The 22151-nt window shown below is 58.2% G+C and overlaps 1 protein-coding gene across 5 annotated transcripts in view; it reads right to left on the bottom strand.

Annotated features, from left to right (window-relative positions):
• Positions 1-22151, bottom strand: part of GLI2 (GLI family zinc finger 2) — a 252502-nt gene that overhangs the window by 202859 nt on the left and 27492 nt on the right. For 2 of the 5 annotated variants that reach the window (XM_070507498.1, XM_070507497.1), the window contains exon 2: positions 19660-19712. The exons of 1 other annotated variant lie outside the window; for it this stretch is intronic. The gene's annotated coding sequence lies outside the window, so the exon portion shown is untranslated. Of the gene's footprint in view, positions 1-12248; positions 12340-19659; positions 19713-22151 lie in introns of all 5 variants that reach the window. 2 more of the 5 variants (XM_070507496.1, XM_070507495.1) reach the window with 2 other exon arrangements.

Below are 22151 nucleotides of genomic sequence, written 5' to 3'. Positions count from 1 at the left end.
CTGATGATCCCGTTTTACAGACCAGGAAACTGAGGCTCAGAGAGGCTGACAGTAAACTGCCCAGGGTCACAGAGCCAGGGCCAGTGTGGTCAGGTTTGGCGCCAAAGCCCCCGCCCTGTCCTCGTCAGGAGTCGTGACACCCACCTCCTCAGAGGTCACTTACCACACTCCTCCCCACTCAGCAGGCTGACCCTCAGGGATGGCAGGGAGGCTGGAGGATGGCCAGCGGCAGCAGCTGCAGGCCTGGCCTCTGCTGGGCACTTGGCTCTTCCCATCTCATCCTCCCAACAGCCCCAGAAGCAGGCACAGCGAGTGTCTCCTTTTCCAGACGAGGAAACCGTGGCAGAGAGAGGCTTCTGCCGAGGGCCAACGGAGGCTGTGAGAACTGTGAGTGAAAAGTCAAAGCTCCTCAGGACTCAGGGGCTCCGGGCAGACGGTGATCCAGCTCCAGGCCCCAGGACAGATGGGGACGTCATAGCTGTGGTCAGCCGACAGCCTGGCAGCCATGGGCAGAGGTAGGATGAGGGTTACCACACTGGCCTCCTGAGACTGTAACATTGCCCAGAAACAGGTGAGAAAACCCTCCAGAGAGCTTGACACCAGGCTTCCCTGGGAGACGGGGAACCGGGCTCTGCCCTGAACTGCTCAGAGAAGCCACATCCCTCTCCGGGCCCGTTTCCACATCTCCAGGATGTGCGTGTCAGACAGGATGGCCTCCAGGCCCCACGAGCTTTACACGCTGGAACCGAGGCACCGAGAGAAGGGAAGGAGCGTGGCGGTAGGGCAGGTGTGGGGAGATGGAGCCGGTGCTGATGGCAGCCCATGGAAACCGGGGAACCCGAGAGGCAAGGTCTAGTGGAGCTGGACCCCTCAGCCCATGGGCGCAGCTCCCAGCAGTGGCACTGAGGAAGAACCAGCAGGGAGCCAAGGCCCGGCTGCCGGCTCTGGCCCTGGCACATCTCCAGGACTGTGGGCCGGGCCCTGGGGACAGAAAGGACCCCTGGAGCCTGCGCACAGGGCACTCACAGCAAGACCGCCTGGCAGAAGTTGGGAAAGGTGAGACGGGGTGCTGAGAAGTGCAGGTGGCAGGGGACAGCTGGAGAGCAGGAGCACAGAGAGGGCAGGGCCCAGTCAGCCAGGGACCAGGCTACAGGGAGGGGGAGCATGTGCCAGGCCAGGAAGTCTGGGATTTATAGTGAAGGGACTGGGGAGCCATTGAAGGCTTTTGAGCAGAGGGGTGATAAGATCAAGGTGATTTACACAGCAAGCCTTGGCATCATGACACAAATGCTCCTGGACACTTGGCAAACCAATGGCATATCCCAGATGGCCCTTGGGTCCCCCACAAGCTCCTACACTTTACTTCTGCTGAGCCAAGGCCTTGACCTTACAGTTTCTAAACCCTGCAGGAGGTATGCAGCTGTGAGGGCGGCTGGAGGGCAGGTCCACCAGCAAGTGTCACTATCATTGTCACTCCTGTCAAAGGAAGGGCAAGTCACTGATACTCAGGCTGCTGCCACCCAGAGTATATGGAAGAGGCTCAGCTGAGAGGGCCCATCAGAGAGGGCCACGGGTGCCTGGACCAAGGGAACAGCGTCCTCCTACTGAGAGGGGACGGCTTGGCCAGAGTCAGGCGGATGAGGCTCCTAGGCCCCGCACTGCCACTAACCAGCTGGGGGACCCTGGCAGGAGACTCACCCTGTCCAAGCTGCAGTTCCTGTCTGTAATTGACAGCGATGCCATCTACTCCGCAGGGCACCCGGGCTCCCCACTCAGCCTCCCCCGCAGATCCCACACCCCCTGCCCGCTGGAAGCTCCCTCTCCAGCTGGGGAAGCAGAGTGCGCGGCAGGCACCCCACTGCCCTGTGAAGACTCCACAGGTTCTGCCTCCATCTGTCGTCTGTCTGTCTGTCTCTCTCTTTCCCCCTCCCTTCTCTCTCTTCCCTTGTTTCATTCCTTTCTCTCTCTCTCTCTCTCTCTCTCTCTCTCTTTCTCTCTCTCTCTCCCCTCCCCTCTCCCTCCCTTCCCTCTTTCCCATCCGGCAATGGGCTAGACAGCCAGGACCGCGCCTGTCAGTGGGGACGGCTGTCTCAGCTTCTCAGAAAGAAGGAATGGAAGATGGCATGGGGCTGGCATGGCCTCCACCCTCCTAGCCAGAGCTCAGCAATTAAGACTTTGGTGTCCACCCATCTGCCTCATCTGAATTCCAGGAGGGTCTGCTTTCCGGCTGCTAAAGGGAGTGTGTGTGTGTTCACACCAGGCCTCCTTTTTCGTGATAACTGCTAAGTAAGACCTGAGTAATAGATGCCTTTCTGAGAACTGAGAAACCCCAAGGTGTTTACGTACTATGAAGAAAAAAATGTTTTGCTGAACCCACATTCCTTCACCATGCAGTGATGTCTACTGGGCTGGAAAAGATGTATGTGTTGTTTTCATTCCCACTTGCCCAAACACAAACACACCCAAGACACACACAGAGACACACAGACACACACACACTCAAACACACGCTCTCACACACACATACTCTCTGACCCGAGACAGCACAGACCTGCACGCGGCTGGGTTTGGAAAGAAGAACGGAGCATGAGGCGGCAGGTCCCAGCGTGGGGAGGCAGGAGGGCACGGCAGTCAGGAGCAAGGCTTAGGACCAGGCTGCCTCAGAGTAGAACCCCCGCCCTGCCCTTATTTGCTGTGTGCCCTTCGAAAGTCGACTTATCTTGTCCATCAGTTACCCCCCGTAAAGGGTGAGTTGGAACACAGACTTGTGTCTAGCACCCAGAAAGCCCTCAGTAAATGTCCACCATGCCTAGTCTTGAACCACAAGGGTCTAAATCCTCTTGCTAGGCAGGGAGGGTGGGAGACACATTGGGTCTGGACCCTCCTGACAGTGGCCCCAGATCTCCCGGGCAGTGTCCAGGCTGGTTTGTCCTAACTGCTTCTCCAAGGCAGGGGTTCAGACCCTGTGGGACTTTTCTTCCAAGCACCAGCATGCTCAGTGCCTGCAGGTTTTGAGGCTGACCGCAGGGGCCTGGGAAGCCAGGGACTGGCTGCAGGAGGGCCTGGGCCCCCTGGCCAGTGCTGGCCGGGGTCTCACACACACTCCTGTGCAAGACCCACGGCCAGGAGGATTTTATGGGTCGTAGCTTGTCTTGGGAGGCAATGAGACCCGCTGGCCTTTCCAGAGGGGACCTTGAGAAACTGCTCAACTGTCTGAGCTGATTTGTAAAATGAAATGATAACTGTGCTGGCTTCATCGGGTAGAGATGTGTCCGTCTGTCTGTCAGTACATACCTTACACATCCAGTGCACATAAGTACTCAGTGCAGCACTGGCATATGACTGCGCACAGTGGACAGCACCTTGGTCTTTATTCTCTGGGGGGGACATGGATGGACATGGGTGGGGAGTACAGGGAGGGGAGTTTCTGTTCTTCCCTGGGCCATGCACTGCCCTGAGAGCCTGGCTCCCGGGACAGCCACACTGGGGCCTCTGAACCCAGATTTTCCACCTTCCATTTCCCCTGAAGCATCCTCCATCCCATCCCTCAGGCAGGGCTGGTGGCCCAGGTGCCCAAGCTCATTGCAGGCTGCCCCCAGGGCTCCGCCCTGCCTCTAGTTCAACCCAATACTTCCAGGCACAACCAGGAGCACAGTCTACAAAACTTCTGGTGTTTCTACCCCTACCTGGCGGCTTCCCTGTCACAGCCCCGAAGAGCAGGACGAGCAGGCCAGAGGCCCTGGGTTTGCATGGCGAGGGGTGCCAGCTCTCCAGCATCTCACCTGGCCTATGTGGAAGGCCCCTGGCCATGCCCCCCTGCCTGCGACACACCCACTAAACACAGGTCCTGAGGCAACCTCCCGCACCGGCCACGTGTACGACCTGAGTCTCCCATTGCCTGCCCCTCAGATGCCCCAGGAGTAGCAGAGCACACAGACCCCACTGTTCACCGCCCTGTCACTGCTCTCCTGAGGCACCACAGAGCCCAGGGCTCGGCCCGGCCCTGTGTCCCCTGCCCGGGGGAACAGGGCACACAGCCCGCCTGGCTCCCCAAATTACTTTCTCCAGCTGTGTGGGCAATGGCATGTGCGGCAGAGACGGAATCCCGACGACGAAAGGAGCAGCCTGAGTACCAGATGGTGGGAGAGTGTGAGGAGCTGCCCACGAGATGCTTCTGAGAGACCAAGGAATGGCCAGGAAACCCAAGAGCTGCCCAAGAAACGGGCGCCCCGTGACAGCAGGAGGAGGCCCAGCACCCGCGCCAGCCGGGGCCAAGCCGGCCCTCGGAGGATCTCGTCTCTCAACAGGGAAGGTGCGGCTCACAGCCACAGCCACGGGAGGAGAAACTTGAGGCCAGGGGCCGGGCAGCGCGGTCGGCAGGCACCTGGCCACCATCCCTCCTCCGAACCCGTCCAGTCCCACAGCATCAGCACCACGCTGACCCAACGGCCGAGGCCTCCAGCTCACACCTGCCCTGGCCCGGCCCTGCCCGGGAGAGCTGCCCGCCCCACGACCCCCAGCAGCTTCTACACCCCAAGAGTCTCTACTGTCACCACCCTGTTCCTGCTGAGCTCAGACACCCCACACTCGCCACTGCCCCCGAACAGGGCGTCCACCTGAAGGAACCATCTGCCAAGAACACCAAGTTCTCTCTCCAGCTGTTGCCAAGCTCCCCGCCTGCGCCCAACCCCAGGCTATGCAGGCGCAGGTCTGCAGGTCCCAGGGCCCCCCACCAGGCCTGTCCCAAGCCCACGCTCCAGAGATACCCTGTGGGGCAGAGAGCACCTGCCCTCCCTCCCTCCTTCCAGCACCCAGGCCCACAACCCCCTCCCTCACACATACTCAGAAACTCCCACTTCACTCACACACACTTACACCACACACTCACACTATCACTGACACACACTCACATGCTCATAAAGCCACACACTCATCTGCACTCGCACACATGCACTCACACACACACCCCTGACAGCACGGCTCCGGTGCTGGACACCACGGTCCCTCCCTGCCGACAGAGCTTCTGCTCACTGCCGGGGTGGAGGCGGAGGTGGGGTAAGGCCCCTCAGGGGCAAGAAGCTTCCTGGCTGGGAGAAGAGGGGGTTTCCGGGTGGGAGAGGCCCTGGCTCAGGGGCAGAAGAGACAGTCCCCTGGGTCCCCAGCCCCACCCACACACAGGCTGGCCCCCACCGGTTGGCCCCTTCCCTCACGCCCCCACGAACGCTTCTGGCCCCTTTGGGGAGAACATCTGCCAAGATGCCTCCACCCGCCTCAGCCCCAGGCTCTGCAGCCCCCACACCCCACCATTTCCTTGGAACTCACAGCTTCCTGCTCACACAGAGGTAGGCTAGACTGGGGATCAGAGGCCGGGGTCTTGGCCAGGCCCCCTGTAGCCTACCCTCCCATCCGCAGGACCCAGCTTCCGCCCAAGATTCACTGGCTGTGCCCAACCCCCACCAGATGCCACCCCCGCCCCATGCAAGCATGTCTAGGGCCAGGGAGCAGGCCCAGGGCCTAAGGAGGGCCAGGAGTCTGCTGGGAATGCTGGGAACCCGCCTGTTCCAGCCACCAGACCCACTGGGGCCAGTGGGTGGGCCAGGGCACTCCCTACTCTTGTCTGTCTTCCCTGGGAGGCCAGGAGGCAGAGCCAGGCCTCCAGCACACACCTGGTACCCTGACAGGGGACCCACCTTCCCAGAATGGCAACCTGGGGCTGGGACTGCATTGGTCACTTCTGAACCCTCAGCACAGACCCCATGGCTGGGTGGGCTCCCAGAGGAGGTCTCCTTCAGATTTTCTGAAGGAGTGAATGCAGTCTCTCTCCCATTCTAGAATGCACCTCGGTTCACAACTCCTTCATCAGGCCTCACGACCCCCTCTGTCTTCAACATCACACTGCCAGCTCACAACCTAGTATTTCCCAACTACAATGGACCTGTGGAGCCTCTCGCCCAACCCCTTCTCTTACAGATGAGGACCTGAAACCCAGAGAGGAGAAGATACTTTCCCAATGCTGCACAGCAGGACCATACCAAAACTCATCACATACTCCCAGCCCCGGCCCTCCCTTCACAGCATATGCAGGACCCAGGGTAGGAGGGAAGACAAGGAAATGAAAGGTAGGTTGGGGTCTAGAGCTGCCTTGTGGCGCCTGACCACCCATCCCAAATCCCTGAGGCCTCATCACCATCCATCCTGTGTCAGATGAGCCCACAGCACACAGCCACAGGTGCACCAGGGCTTCTCTCTCTCCCCAAAAAGGGGCACAGAGCATGGCCAACATCCCAGCACAGCAGGTGCCTCGAGAGGCAGTGGGGGAGCCCCATAACTGGGACACAAACATGCACACGGCCCACAGATGTTTCCTAGGAGTGAGGCCCCACCTTCCACCAACATCTCCATGACCCACCACCAGAGACCGTCCTGGACCAGAGCCCTAGGTTCCAGAAACCTTGACCCCCACTCCCATGCACCTGTCCGACCTTCTCAACAACACGGGGTCCTGACCCCATCCAGCCCCTCCCCAGGGCCTGAGGCGGCAGGCCTCTCAGTCCCCACCAGACCTCCCCTGAAAAGGTGACACAGTGGAAGGAGTCAGCCAGAACTGGATTCCCAAGTCAACAGTACCTCTTATAAGCTGTGTAACCCAGCCTCTAGGAGCCTCAGTTTCCCTCTTCTGGAAATTGAGCATAACATAACCTGCACTGGGAAGATTCAATGTGTTGCTATGTGTCAAACTAGAGCCCAGCAGGTGCTCAATGCCAGTGCCTTCTCCCCCACCTGACTGGGCACCTGACGGAGGTGGCCTGGGTTCAGGAGCTGCCATCGCTGGAAAACCAGCACCGGGTGCAGTCCCCATCTCAGAGGGCCTGCTGGGGCGCTGTCTGGCTGAGAGGACAGTCCTAGCCCCAAGCAGAGCTGAGCCAAAGAGAGGATTTGGACCTGCCTGGGCGAGAACATAAAGGCCCAGGGTCCAAGGGCCAAGGGCCATGGAACACTGGGTGACAGGAGTTTAGGAGAAGGGTCAGGTCTGCTATTCCATGTGCTGGCATGCCTCTGCCTCAGCCCAGCTGCAGCCGGTCCCCTGGGCCAGCTCCGGGCCAGCATCCCATCTGTGATCCGGCCATTCCCATGGTCTCCCCGAGGGTCTCCCAGTTTAAGGGGAGGAAGCTGGGGCGACTGGCCCAAATTCACACTTACAACCCAAGTCTACAGCTACTCAGATCCCAGGCTCTCTATGGCTTTGCTCTCCTGCCTCAGAGGATCAGAACTCCTAGCCAGAGAAGCCCTGGGCATTTGGATGAGAGGGCACAGGCAGCAAGGTGCCCCCACTCCCCAAGGAAGACACCACACCTCCAGCACCATGAAGGTGCTCTTGCCCACTCATGGAGCGTGAGCGTCTGCTCACACCTGCAGCCATCGCGCTGGGCAAGCGTGAGAATACCACCCGCTACGTCTGAATGGAGACCACCAAACGGCACCAGAAGAGGTAAAGTATATAAATAACACAAGCGTCACGGAGCATAATTATTAAACGTTGTCATTTCTGAAGAAAATTAATTAGCAATAGCGGTAGCTGTCTTGTGTCTGCCTAAGCGGCGTGCATCTCAATTAAAATTTAATTGCCACAGCTTCAATCACAGCAGGTTAAACGGCTCGAGAGGCCAAGCGGGCTCATGTCTACACAAAGCTTGGATCAGCAAGGAGTGGAAGCCGTGTCACGGAAGGGGAGGGCAGGTGGCAGGCGGGGAAGAGAGCAGGACAGCTAGGCCCTGACATATGCCGGTCTAGGCATGGACAGCATTTCCACGCTCAGAATTGGGCATGGAGGTTAGTTCCTTGACATCCCACACAGACCTGCTCTTGGGAAAACAGATTTTACGCCTGGCAAGAGTTGGGTGAACTCTCACGGGAGCCCTGACGTGAGCAGTGGGCCACATAACAGAACAGAATCTAGGGTGCAAAGGTCAGGAAATAGCTGACAGTGTGCCATCTGCTAGAGGAGGCAGAGATCTAGGGCAAGCACTGCTAATTCCCACGCCTACAGGGTCACACAGGGGAGCAGCCCAGGCCAGAGGCAATAGAGAGTGGTGAAGACTGTGGCAAACTGGAACGCGCAGGCCCACGGTGGAAAGCAGGCAGCCTCTGCTCCTGTCTGGCTGGCTCTTCCCATGCAAGGATGAGGGCCGGTGTGCTGGACTCTCAACAGAGTCAGGGATGGGGATTTTATTTCAAGTTTCATGAGTTTCAAAACACAGTATAGGCCTAATCTAAGGGCTATCAATATTTGACCTCTCATCTAGGAATTTCTGCAAATAAACACACACTAAAAGGTGTCATCTTAGAAAGTAGCTTAGTGATTGCCAAGGGATGGGGACTAGCTGCTAACTGGGTACAGGGTTTCTTTTTAGGGTGATAAAAATGTTCTGAAATTAGATAGTGGTGATGGTTGTTCAACTTTGTGAATATTCTAAAAATCACTGAAGTGTACATTGTAAGAGGGCGAATTTGATGGTATGTGAACTATACCTCAATAAAGCAGTTATTAAAAAAAAAGAAGTACGGTCTTTACCTCAAAAGCACACAACGGCTGCCGGATTTCTCAGCAATGCATCTTTCACGCCTCTCTCTCAGATGTGTCTGAGGGCCTGGCACAGGCTGGCCCAGGGTTAGGATCTGGGCAGACAGCAGGGGAGCCCTCCACCCATGCCCGATGTCAAAGGAGCTTATGATGGTCTTCAAATCGTCAGATTGTACTGACGAGGCTGCCGCCTCTCCTCAAAATTAGGACGCTTGTAAGCGAACGGTGGTGGGAGATAGGAGGAAGGGTCGCAGGGAAAGGAGGAGGCCAGGAAGGAAGGAGGGCGAAGCGCCCCTGGTCAGGAGCCCAGCCCCAGCACACCCCTAACGGGCCTCCGACACCCCGTAAAAACTCATCTCCTCCTTCACAAAGGCGGACGCTCTGTTTTGCGCCTGGAAGCTGTGCCACCCGCAACACAGTGTTTACGGCCCCTGCACAGGCAGTGCTGTCAATGCGGCCACTTCCCCCACCGCATGCCAACTGGGAGACCCCTGAAGGCAGACGCACGCATCAGGGGCTCCTGGAGGCCGCACAGTGGACAAGTGGTGTTTATCAGCTCTCTGTGGCACCAACCACACCCCGCCTGGCACAGAGGGCATCCTGCCAGGGGTGAGTATGGTGGCAGACAGCCGTGGGGGGCTGGCATGGCATCCACGAGCAGTGGACAGGAATGTGTCAGTGCCTCACCCTGAGCAGCCTGGCGAGACACACAGAGGGCTTTCCCATCTGACATGCCGCATCCACCCAGGCTGCCTAAGCTGTCACCACAGGTGACAGGATGCCACACAGAATGCTGGATCCCTCCCTACTCAAGCTGCAGGCTGTGCCTGTCCTTTCCAGAAAAGCAGAGTCTCAGAGCATCGCCTGCCATCAGGCACGCTGACGTCCTAACTCAGTAACTGACTCCACAGGTCTACACTCTGAGACCATCTCTCTCACACCTTTTCCCCAAAAGTAGCATAAAAACTTTCTCCAGGTCTGAAGAGCATTCCCAGTCTGACCCATTTGTTCCACTTACATTTCCCTACCCCCCAGAGAGACCCCACAGAAAAGTCACAGAAAAGTGCAGAACTCCAAAATACTGAGAACAACTCCAAATGGCCCAAAAGAATGGTTAACTAATCACAGCTTGTCCAAATGATGGAACATTCATCACTGAAAATAACATTTACAGACTTATGTAATAACATGGGAAGGGGTTCTGTTAAAATATCAAGTGAAAAAATCCAGGATGCACAGTGGCAAATGCAGCTGGATATCTTAACCAAGGTGGCATCCTGGAGGAGGGGTCCTGGAAGGAGATGTCCCTGTTGCCACTAGTTGTTGCTGGATAATGAATGGCATTGTTGATGGCCTTTTTCCATCTTCATTTATACTTTCCTGAACTTTCCACATTAATACTTTGTGCATGGTTTGTTTATAATTATTAAAAACAGACTGCACCATTTTCCATGGCAGCAGATAGTGATCTCCCCTCCCCACCATGTGGCAGGTGGTGGGTACCTGGAGCTGGGAGCCTGGGAGCCTGAGGCCAGGCCTCATGGGCCCCACACAGCTCCTTCCTATGGCTCAGCCTGGAACTGGCCACATGGGTGTTCCTGGGGACTCAGAATGAACTGTTTCCAGTAAAACATTCACTCTGTCATTTACTGAATGTATGCTAGGTGCTCAGTGCCCGACCAGCCCCTGTGGATGACAAAGTGAATGTGGCCCGGACTCTCAGAAGGCTTTGCTTCGTGGAAGCAAAGGACAAGGCGACAGTAATGAATTGTAGAACAGGACCTGAGTCTCTGGGAGCTGGGGAAGGAGTGGAGAGAGGAAGGGAAGGCTCCCCAAAGGAGGGAGGCCGTGGGCGTTACCAGAGGCATGAACACTATCCTGTACCAAGGTTTGCACGAGACCAAGAGCGCCAACACCTCTCCTGATCTATGGCGGACACTGCTAATCATCACGGCACTTCTCCCCAGCGGCCCTCGGGGTCCTTCTCACGCAGGACGTCAGACAGCCTCTCCCAATCAAGCCGCCCTGGCACGGGAGACAGACCCACCCTCCATCTGTGCATGTGGGCCACACAGCATGTAAGCAAGGGCGTGGCATGGCCACATGTGACACGGATCACTCTGGAGACAAGAGCAGAGACGAGGGTGGCCGGGCAGCAGGGACACCAGGCAGGAGACAGGTACAGAAATCCAAGCACTGGAGACATAAAATATGAGAGTGAAGTCTGCAAGCAACGTGGAGGTCCTCCTCGGGGATGTGATGGGGACAGAGGGGGCAGGGCCACACGGCGCACTCCTATGCCAGCTTCCTCCCTCCCTGTAACTTTGAGGATGCCGGGCCGGCAAGCCCAGCAGCCTTCTGGAAGGAAGAAGACTCAGCGCCTGGCGGAGCAGCTGAATGCACAGAAGGTCTGCATCAGGCAGCTTACCGTTGGGATGGGCAGAAGGTCCCCCAAGACGGCCCGGGCACCTGCCCAAGGACTCATGGCCCCCAACTATAGCAGCAGTCTGAGCTACACTCATCCAACCCACTCTTCCAGGGCCTGTGCTTCGGGCAGCACATGTCCTGTCTTCTCAAGGAGAATGCAAATGTCTCTGAGAAAGGGACAGGCCCCCGATTTACCCCTTAGACTCACAGGACGCTAGGCTGGAAGGAAGGGCCCTTGGAAACCAGCCAGCCTCACCTGGTCATTTTACAAACCTGGAAGCTCAGGCTCAGAAATATGGAGCCATTTGCCTAAGGTCACAGAGCTGGTGACAGGCAAAGCAAGAGTCGGCCCCAAGTCCAGCGCTGTCCCAGCGTGTGGCTCTATCGCCTGAGTCCAGCAGACACGGAACACAGGAGGCACCCCTAAACCTTCGCGGATTGGCCCACGGATGCAGGGAAGGGCAGTGGAGGACCAGGCACCCGCCTGAGTGCTGGCCCGAGGCTGCCAGCCACCACCCTGCAGTCCAGCCCGCCTCATCGCGCGAGCGCACATGGAGAGGCTGACGACCTTGAGGAGCAGGACTCACGCAGAGCCCAGCAGCAGCCCCCCGTGTCAGGACTGGACGGCTGCCCTGTGTGTTCACTCGGGCATGCTTTCCAAAAGACTCTCTCTGATTCGCTGCCATGGAGCCATATGTGGCCAGGCAGCACGAGGACTCCTGGTGGGCTCGGGGCCTGGGCATGCAGGGCAGAGAAGGATGACAAACCAGGGTCTGGGCTCCAAAGATTAACTCAGACTCAGCAGGTGGGAGTGTAAGGGGTGTGGACAGGATGGTGGGCTTACTAGGAGGCCTCTTTCCATCTAGTCCCAGCAGCCTGTCAGGCAGGTGGAGTCAGCACCGATGGCTGAGCCCTGATTATTACTACTGCGATTATTATTATTATTAGAGAACGCCCACCGTGCACCCGGCACACTGCTGAGCGCGGCCCATCGGTGACCCTTCCTGAGCCACACAACACTGAGGGCTCCTAGCCCCGTTTTCAAGCCAAGGAAACAGGATCCCAGCTTGCCCAAGACCACAGAGCAGGAGAGGGGCAGGCCAGACTTCGCACCCAGGCCCCTCCACGTATCATTCCTGCCTCAGATCGCCTGCCCATCAGGAAGCGGAGAACACGTGGCCATCCTCCAGCACTGATGTTCCAAATGCGGAGCCCTCCCCAGTGCCACTCGGTCACTCACCAACACTCCTGGAGGCCTTCATGTCTGTACCAGGCACAAGCCAGGACCCAGAGAAGGGCTGTTCACCACCCTCAGTGCGCCCCTGGTCCAGCTGGAAAGACAGACAGGTAAACGGTCACCAACACTGGAGCCGTGCCCAGGGGGCCCAGAGGTGGATCATGGAATAGAAGGTGACAGGGCAGGGGAGGCATTCCAGCAGGAGAAGCTGGCCAGTCAAGGGCCTGGAGAGGAGGAGGGTGTGAGCGGCAGGCGGACAGGCCAACAGTAAGCCAGTATTAGCAAGCACAGAGGACGTGAGTGTTTGGTCCAGGGGGCTGGGAACATTGAAGTGGAGAGTCAGGAAGCTTCAGATGGGGCCACCAAGTTGCACAATTCCAGCAGGTACCAAAGAGTGTACTCTATGCGAATTTGGCACCAACCAGAATACAGCATGAGTGGTACCTCAAGTCGGACCATCAGGGGCTGCAGCCTGGGGAACGGAGCCTGCTTGAGTTGGAAAGGCATGGTGAGATGTTTTCACCTCCACTTTGTGTGGTAGAGCCTCCTGACCAGGGGAAGAAAGGGGCCTGCCCAACCATGCGTTCAGGGTCCCAGCGATTCACAGACACCCTCGATGCTCCCTCCCACCAACAAAGCGCCATCATGGGCCACAGATCAAATATCAAAGGCCAGGCTCTCAGGGCTTCCAGCCAAGTCCTGAGCACCCCACCCTCCCAGGTCTCTAAGACCCAGCAGGAGCCCTGGCCAAGCTGGTTTCAAACCAGCATGCTCCAGGCAGCCCCCTCCCTCTGCAGGGCCAAAGGGAATGGAGAGGAGGTATGGGCACCCACTGGTCAGCCATGTGGACTTACAGAAGCTGTGTGTGTGCACTCAAACCTCCACACATTCTCACACACTCAAAACCCATGCTCAGTCAGACACACACTCCCAAACAGGAAGACTCACACACTCAAAACCCGTGCACGATCAGACATACACTCCCAAACAGGAAGACCCACATACTCAAATCCCATGCACAATCAGGCATACACTCCCAAACAGGCAGGGCCGCGCACTCAAAACCCGTGCATAATCAGAAATGCACTCACAAACAAATGCATGCACACACACACAGTAACACAGACACACTCCTACATTCACAAATACAGTGACACATAACATGCACACCAAACAGGCACACACTCACCTAGCAGCACACACACGCACATGCTCGCGTGCACCCGTACACAGGAGCATCACAGGGCCAAGTCTCTGAGTTCCTTCTATAACTCAGGGCAATAATTTCCCGGGAGGCGAGCACCAGATCTCAGCATCCACGTGGTTTACATCTGCCTTGGCAGCAGCCAAACCTGGTGTTGAACTGTCCCCAGACAGGCAGGGACGATCCCCCAGCACTGGGAGGGCTGGGCCAGGTCTCCAGGGTCAGGGTCAGGAGCTTCGTTCAGACAACTTCCCAGAGAACAGGCTAAACGCACATGGCCCTGAGTTTATAGGGGTGCCACTAGGCCCCAGAATCGGGAGCCCTGGAACCTTCCACTCTGCAGCAGAGAGAACCCACTGGACTCAGGCAGTGCTGGCGGCCCAGCACTGGCCGTGGGCTCGCTGTCGAGCGAGGGTCTGCTGGCTCTTGCCCCCGTGGCTGCAGAAGCCCCCAGGGCTGAGCGCATGCCCAAGGCCCAGGAGCCGCTCCTGATTTCCCTCCATTCCTCCATCTATGGATGCGCCCATTCATTCAACCAACACTAGCTGTGGGCGCCAGCGCCAGACACCAAGCTGCGGTGCTGAGGGGGGCTCCGAAGTCAGAGTGGACCCTGGGGGCAGGAGGTGGCCTCTGCGGGAGGGGAGAGCTACTTCCTGTCACAGATTGCTGTGCTATTGGGTCATTTCCCAATGAGGAACCCTCGTATGTCTCCTCATCACTGAGAAGCCACAGGAATAAGGCCCACCAGCCTCGGAGAAGCCTTCCAATTTTCTGACCGAATGAATGAACAGCAAAAAGAATGGGGGACCCCCGTGTAGCTCCCCCAAGTACATTACCCATTTGTCAAATGTTCCTGGCTGACTTCTCCTGAGACCCCCCACCCCAGAGACAAGCCTGTCCTAATGTGTGGTGGGGGGGGGGGGCGGGCGGGATGGGGACACAGCCATAGGGACATAGGGAGGATGCACCCCGCTGGGCCCCACAGGCATGTGGGAGGCTGCTGTGGGCAGGCAGACCCAGGCCCCAAGGTCCAGGCAGCACTGCCCCAGGCCTGGGGAGGGGCTCTGGGGGCGTGGTGCAAGGAATGAGCTCATCTAGCCTCAGGTGGCAGGCGGAGAAGGGGCTGGCAGATCCGCCCAGGGACGGGGGACCCCACCCTTGCGGGGATGAGGGAGAGCCCTGGGTTTTCCTCTCAGCTCTCCTGATCCTAGCCACTCAGAACACTCTCGAGGTCCAGGCATCATTCAAGCGGCTACTGTTATTTCATCTTCATGACAAGCCCATGAGGCAGGAACAAGACCTCCATTCCTTGTGAGGAAACAGGTGTAGAGGGACCAGAGAGTCTGTGTCACACAGCTAAGCAACCTGGTCGGCCTGACCCCAAAGGCAGCGGAGGGCAGACTGCCTCCTTGTCCCACAAGTCCCTGCGTAGATGGAGCCCGTCTGAAGCAGCGGGTTCTGTGGGCTCCACCCTCCAGCAGCCGGAAAGCCCATCACGTCACATGCAGTTAAACAGGCCCAACGTCAGCACCCGGAGCCCCACGGGGGTCCCTGGAGCCACACTCAGTGGGCCTGCCCAGAGCCCTGGCTCTGCCAGTCCCTTCGCCTCTCGGAGCTGCAGGGTCTTCCTTGTAAGTGGGGATAGGCAGCTGTGTGGCACTGGTAGAATGATGCATGGGAGGGCTGAGCACAGAGCCAACGCTCAGTGAAGGCCTGAGCATTAGTAATATTATCCCACCACAAGTGACGCCACAGCTTTTCATAAAGAAACGCCAAATACGTGGTTGAGACGGGAGTAAAAGGAGTTTAGAGAAGTGCCTGGTGGATCTGGGTCCCAGGAGTGCCACAATGGGCATGGACTGAGCCCTGAGCAGCACCCAGCAGCATGACGGAGGTAGTGGCAGTGACGGTTGACGGTGGTGCCAGCATCACCAGGAGAAGCGCGGCCACCAGTCATTGAGCCCTTTGACACGCCTGACACAGGGCCCAGCAGTTCCTGGGTGTCACCTCCCTCACACCTCCCGACAGCCAGGTGAAGGGGAACTGGACCACCTCTGTTTCCAGGTGAAGAACAAGAGGTACCGAGTGGAGCAGCACTGGAGGGTCAGGCAGCTCGCGAGCAGGAGCCGGTGGTGGAGCCCGAGCGGGACCCAGTGACCCAGGCCAGGCAGCCGGGCCAGGTGGGGTCTGCTGGAGAGAAGACGGTAGGGGGAGGGGCGGAGGGGCCGAGGGGGAGGTGGGGAGAAGCCCGTGTGGTTCCCATGCCCCATGCCAATTTGGTGAGGGTATTAAAAAGTTTCTTTCAATTACTTCTTTCTTGAAAATTACTAATAGTGCTCTGATGGAGATGCGACTTAATTTCCCAGTTGGTTTGGAAATGAGGAGACCCATAATTGTTTGACCCTCTCACCAGCAGCAGACGGGGAGAGGGGGGCTGGCTCCTTAGAGGCCGATGGAGGATAAAAACATCCCCACTGAACGTGCTCGGCCTCCGGCGCCAGACGGTGGTGCGGCGCAGGCGAGAGTCTCCCCTGTGCGCCCCACGCCTGCTCGGTGCACCGAGGCCCTGGCCTCACACTCTGCTCTACCTTGGAAGAGCTCTGAGCCCACCGTGCCCGGCGACCTCCTCAGGGGCCCCAAGCAGTGCTGCAGGAGGAAGTCTGCTCCAAAGCAGCCGGGCCTGCCCGCTCCCCCGCAGGGAAGCAGCTCCAGAGCCTAGGGCATGAGCTCCAGGCGGGGAAGCAGCTCCAGAGCCCAGGGCACCTGCTCCAGGCAAGGAAGCAGCTCCAGAGCCCAGGGCACCGGCTCCGGGCAGGGAAGCAGCTCCAGAGCCCAGGGCACGCGCTCCAGGCAGGGAAGCAGCTCCAGAGCCCAGGGCCGCTTCTGGGCAGGTGGGCAAGCCCAGCACACCCTACAGAGGAAAGGAAAAGTGGAGCAACCCTTTATTAGAGCCTGCATCTGTCTGTCAGGCCTTTCAGCCATTTCTGCATCTCATTCTTGCAAAGCCCCCTGATTGTACCCGCTAGACAGGTGAAGAGGCTCCAAGCCAGCTGCCCCCACTCCTACGGTGAGGCCTGGCCTGAGTGCGAAGGCCGAGTCCCACCCGGCCTCCTCCACCTCCACCACCTTCTCATGGACAAATGAACGCTCGCACCCAGGGACACTGCAGCCTGGGAACAGACCCCACACAGCGATTCCCGTGAGCAAAGCCTCCAGAACCAGCCCAGCAATTTCACTGGAACTTTTTAGAATCTATCCATAGAATATAACGATGATGGCCATTGGTTTTTTTAGATGCCAACTCTGTCATGTCACGTTATCTAAGTGACTCATAAAAATCACCCTGCAGGCAAGCACTATAACATCCCCATTTTACAGGTGCAGAAACTGAGGCACAAACGTCTTAAAGAGCAGAGCCAGGATCCCATCAGGCCAGTCTGAGCACAGAGATGCTCCTCCACAGTCCTCACCACCTCCCTGGCTTTCTCATACTTACGAGGAACAGAGAACTTCACACTACAGTGGAAGGAACTTTCTCCCCCATTCCTGAGGTATGGTCCCTTCTGGCCACGGTCTCTTCTCTACAGAGAGCAACCTCCATCATGCCCTCCCACCCTAGGACTCCTCCCTGAATCCTCTCTAGATTGGCTGGGAGACGCTCCAGGAACCACATTCCTCCCCAGGGGAGAGGGCTGGGGTCAGAGGCCAAGGGCGTGAGGCCCTCTGCCTCCCCGTCGGGTGGGCTGGGGCGTGCGAGGACCTGCTGGCCGCCCCTCACACTGCCCGGGGGTTGGGAAGTGACACGCTGCCCGCCGTGTCTCCTGGAGAGACTGATGTGTCCAGACCGAGGCGCCACAGCTGGACTGAAGGCTACGGGGTCAGGAAGGGTCAGCCGCTCCAGACGTGCTGAGGAACAGAAGGAAGAGCTCATGCCAGGCCAGCCTCGCCCCAGTGAACCTCTGAACCCTCCGCGGCACGATGTAAGGAAACACCCAGCGGCCACGCGGGAGAGGAGCTGGGTGAGAGTCCCGGACGCCTGAGACCCGTCCACAGAGGAACTTTTGTTTGGAAAAGAGGCGTGATGGCTGTGACAAATGCTGTCTGGATTCCAGGAGTGTTCTCCTGCTGCTTTTTACATTCTGAACACTCTCCCCACATCCACATCTCCCCTCTCACTCCCCGTGTCTCCTCGGGCCCACGCTGGCACACGCCAAAAGGAAACCAGGCAGCAGGCTTCAAAGACAAAGGGGTCAGCGTCTCAAAGACACCTGAGGACCTTCCTCCCACCTCCGCCCTGACTTTACTGGGGCCAGAGCTCTGCCCGCCCCAGAGGCCCCGTCTCGTCCTGCAGAATCTGCTTCCCTACAGCCTGGGCCACAGACTGGCCCTACTGGAGGGAGACAGCTCCGAGCTTTCCCCAACTGCATGGGCGAGGGCAAAGGTTAGGCACCACCTCCCTGTGCTGATGGGCAGGCAGGTACTAAGGCCCACTGCCCAGCCAGCCCCGCACACCCCACCAAGGCCCCAAGGCCATCCAAGGCCCTCTCCCTTGGCACCTCTCTGTTCCTCACTCTTGCAACATCTGCCTTCTCCCCCACCGCTGGTTCCCACGGCTGCCTTGGCCCTACTGCCGTATTTGGCTCCTCTGGTTTGGCTCCCTCTACCACTCATTCATCCATTTCGCATTTACTGAGCACCTACTGTGTGCCTGGAAACACTGCTCGGGACACAAGGGGCAAGCCACACGGACCTGGCCCTCCAGGAGCTCACGGCACATGGAGAGAGACAACAAGGCCAAAGGGGAAACACAGCAGTAGAGAGAAGCATGAGGTGCTCTGGAAGCCTGTGGGCACCAAATTGAACTTGGGGAGTGAAAGCAGGGAAGACTTCCTGGAGGAAGCAAAGCCTGAGCTGCACGGGCATTGAGCTCAGCCAGGAGGAGAGCTTTAATCATCCCTGTTCTCTCTCTGTCCCTCTGCTTCCTGCTACCCCAGCCGACCTCCCACCGCCGGGTCCCCAGCCTCCAAGACCTACCACCCGTTACAGATCCAGAAGAGGCGATGCTATTGCCCCTGCCTCAAGAAGCCCCCAATCTGTGGGGAAGACGAGGCTCAACACTGACCCTCCCAGCACGGACCCCAAGGGAGGCACAGCCAGGCCAAGGCTGAGCGTTATCAGCTGCAAATGCTTTAGGACCTGCCTCCCTGCATGGAGGGAGGAGGGAAAGAATGACATGGGACAGGGAGGGGTGAGGGGCCACTCCACCTGCTGCAGGGTGATGACTGAGAGCATCCCCCACCCCCACAAACGCCCTCCCTCACTCAACCCTTGGTCACACTGGGCCATGTCTTCTAGGGGCCCACACAGCCTGCAGACAGCAAGAGGGCAGCCCCGAGCTGGCCCACCCCAGGGTGCAGGCCCTGGCAGCGGCAAGCAGCTCCGTGGCGGGACAGCCCACTGTTCTGGTCTCACAGATTACCCGCAAAAGAGAGATACAGAGGAGGGTGGGTACTGCAGGAGCCTGCCTGGGTGTCAGGGAAGGCTTCCTGGAAGCGGCAGCATTGCCCCTGGCTCTCCAAGCATGAGGAGACTTGACAGGTAGAAACTAGGAGGGATGTAAGCATAGGGTAGTGCACGGTGTTCTATTTCCACTAGAGGGAACTCCACTTTCATCACCAAGAGCACCCCACGCTACTGGATCCCCAAACCCTAGCACAGGACGCAAAACCTGCAATCCTGAAGCTTTCTAAGGGCAGCGTAGACATACTCCCAACACACCCCCAAACCTCAACCCAGCCACTGGGACTGGCCTCATGAAAAGCCTAAAGGCCACAAGGAAGGACTCATCAATGCCTCACACAAAGGCTACCACCAAAGTCAGCAACAGGCCATGCAGTAAAAGGGGGCTCGGTCCCCAGAGGTGCAGCAGAAAAGGCACAGCCTGAGGTCACCCTCCACCTTCTCCCAGGGGCATCCAGGACTGGGTTCAGGGTGTGAACAGTAGGGGAGGGGACTTGCACCCTGAGGGCACCTGGGAGAGGGCCAGTGGTGCCAGGCAGGGATGTCTGGAGAGAGGGTGGGACTGCCAGAGATGAACGTGGGTGCCAAAGGCAGGAGGGAGGTTCGAGAGAAGACCCCTGGAAGGAGGGGCACTGGACTGGGGCCTTGGGGCAGGCGGGGGCACCGTGCCCGGAACCTCAGTGTACTTACTGCACCCCGGAGAGTAGAATCAGAAGCACTCAGCTACTTCCACTGGCCGTCTGCTGCACGAACAAAGGAATAAATGTTACAGCTCTTAACTTCCTCAGGAGAGACAAAGCAATAAACCCGAGCTAACTTAAAAGCCTGTCACTGGAGAGACACCTAAAAACAGGGAAACAACAGCTCCGGGCTCTGTGTGTTTTCGAAACGCTGGGTCAGCGTGAAACAAGGTTCTTCAGTGCAGGACTTCTCAAGGCCTTCAGAAGAGCACAACATGCATGGAAGAGCCCAGAAAGCCAGAGGAAGTGGCTTCTTCCAAGCCTGCTGGGCGCCGGCCCTTTCTGCCTGCAGCGCCTGTGCAAAGGGGAGCAGCAGAAAGCAAACTCCGGCAACCTTCCCACCATGCACGGCGCCCGCAGGTGCTCACCCTAGGTGGGCCTCAGGCTGAGGCCCACCTGCTGCCCAGCTGTGACCCAGCCCCTCACTCCCACTCAGGATGGGGGTACACATGAGTGAGGGTGACATCATGAAAAGGCTAACCTGGAGGCATCAATTCTTTAAAAAAAAAAAAATTTACATCCACATAAACACCTGTAGGGTATCTGGTGTTATTAGCAAATTCCTGGGACCCACCCGGCAATCTTGTCAGAGTGTGTTCTGGAGGTGAGAACCCTGCTCCTGACAACTTGGGCAGTGTGTCCTGGGTTACTGGGCTGCCGCCCAGGCCTGCGATGCCCCCTCTCCAGCACAGCCTTAGGTAGCACTGTGGAAGGGTCCCCCACAGCCCAAGCCTGGCTGACCCCGACACGTGGGCACCTCCTCTGTGCTGGGTGCATACGGACATCTGGGCAACCCTGAGGGTCAGCACCACCAGAATGGCTCTTCTTGGGACCCAGTAGGAAAGTTCTTAGAGTGCAATGTCCTAACAGGGCTATGGGATTATGTCCCTGGACAGAGGGACCAGCTTTGCAGAGCCCTGGCCAGCCAGCTAGCCTGGGAAAACCTAACAGGCCCTCTTGTTGACAAAACCCACTGCTACAACAGAACCTGCCACCAAATCCTTTACAAATGATTTTGAGTTTTGGCCCCGACTTGCCTCTCTCAGCCCCACCCCACAAACACATTACTGACACGCCAAATCCATGCTCCGCGCCTTTAGCAAAGGCGGTCCCGAGAGGGCATCAGAACTTCCTCCAGGGGACAAGATGGCACAGGCCGGCTGACAGAGTGTGGCTCCTTGTCATTCTGCCAGAGGCTGTAATTAGAAGGCGGTCCCCTGTCTGCAGGGCTCTGCAGCACCGGGTCTCCCAGCCGGCCCCTCCCTGATCCTTCCTGGAGAGCTCTCCCCAGGGGCCAGACAGCAGCAAGACCCCTGAACACCCACTGGATGCCCGGCCTTGCTGTCACCGGGCTCCCTGCTCAGGACAAGCCGCCCACAACCTTCACAAACTAGATTCTCACCAAGAGACAGGTCCTCTCCCTCCCCTCAGACCCTGGACCAGAAGCTCAGTTGCAGCGGGTCCTCCCAGGCCTTCAAGTCCCCTCAACCCAACCTGTCCCCTCTCCCTACTTCAGCAAACGGTGATGATGGCCAGTGGGTGCCAAGGCTCCACCAGGTGAAGGGGACAGAGACCTGAGACCCAGTTAGTCTATCAAAAGTGTGACAACAGTCAGGAGTCTGTCCTGGGGTATGGGGAGGCCCAAGGGAAGGGGGCCTGTGGTGGGTGGACACTCATGGAACCCAAGACCAGTCCAGCTGGAGCAACAGGTTCACACCAGGGCACAGTGGTAATAAGGTCAAAGAACAGGGCCGGGCGAGACCCTGAGGCTTCTCTGCCAGGCTTCAGAACCTTCCAGGGCCTTGCCCTGTGGACCCCTATCTGGAAACTCCTGCCTCTCTCTCCATCCAGTGAAACCCTAACCTTGGCCTCAAAGCCTATCCAGTCCCCAGCCAAGGACGTCTCCTCCTCAGATCCCTCCAGCCTCACAACACTCAGTCAAGGACTCTTGGGGTGTCTCTTTAGCCCCACCCCATCGCTCTCCAGATGGAGGAACCACAGCCAAAGGGGAGCTGGGCTGCTTCTCAGAGGGCCTTCCCCTTTTCTGGAAGGACAGGGCAAAGACGGGGGCCAGGAGGCCTGGGTTTGGTGCTGAGTCTGGATAAACCATAGGCCCGACAGCCCTCTCACAGGGGAGCCTCTGTGTCCATCTAAGGGCGAGGCCACCCCCACTGCCTGTGCCACCTCCAGCACAGCCCCTGCCCCTTGGCATCCTAAGGGTCCATTGATTTGCCCACCTTCCCCGGCCCCAGCCCCCACATTGGGGGCTCTGTGAGGCAAGAACCAGGTCTTATTCAGTGTTGTGTCCCCAAAGGCCAGCATGCTGGCTCCCAGTGGTGCTCAATAAATGGTCACTGGATGGCTAGATGGGTGGATGGATGGTGCAGAGAGAGAAGAAAAAAAGAGGGAGGGGCAGAGAGGTAGGAAGATGGTGGCTGAGTC

Source organism: Equus asinus, chromosome 4, assembly GCF_041296235.1.
Source record: "Equus asinus isolate D_3611 breed Donkey chromosome 4, EquAss-T2T_v2, whole genome shotgun sequence".
NCBI lineage: Eukaryota > Metazoa > Chordata > Mammalia > Perissodactyla > Equidae > Equus > Equus asinus.
Note: the sequence above shows the minus strand (reverse complement) of the source record. Positions and strands in the feature narration are given on the sequence as shown.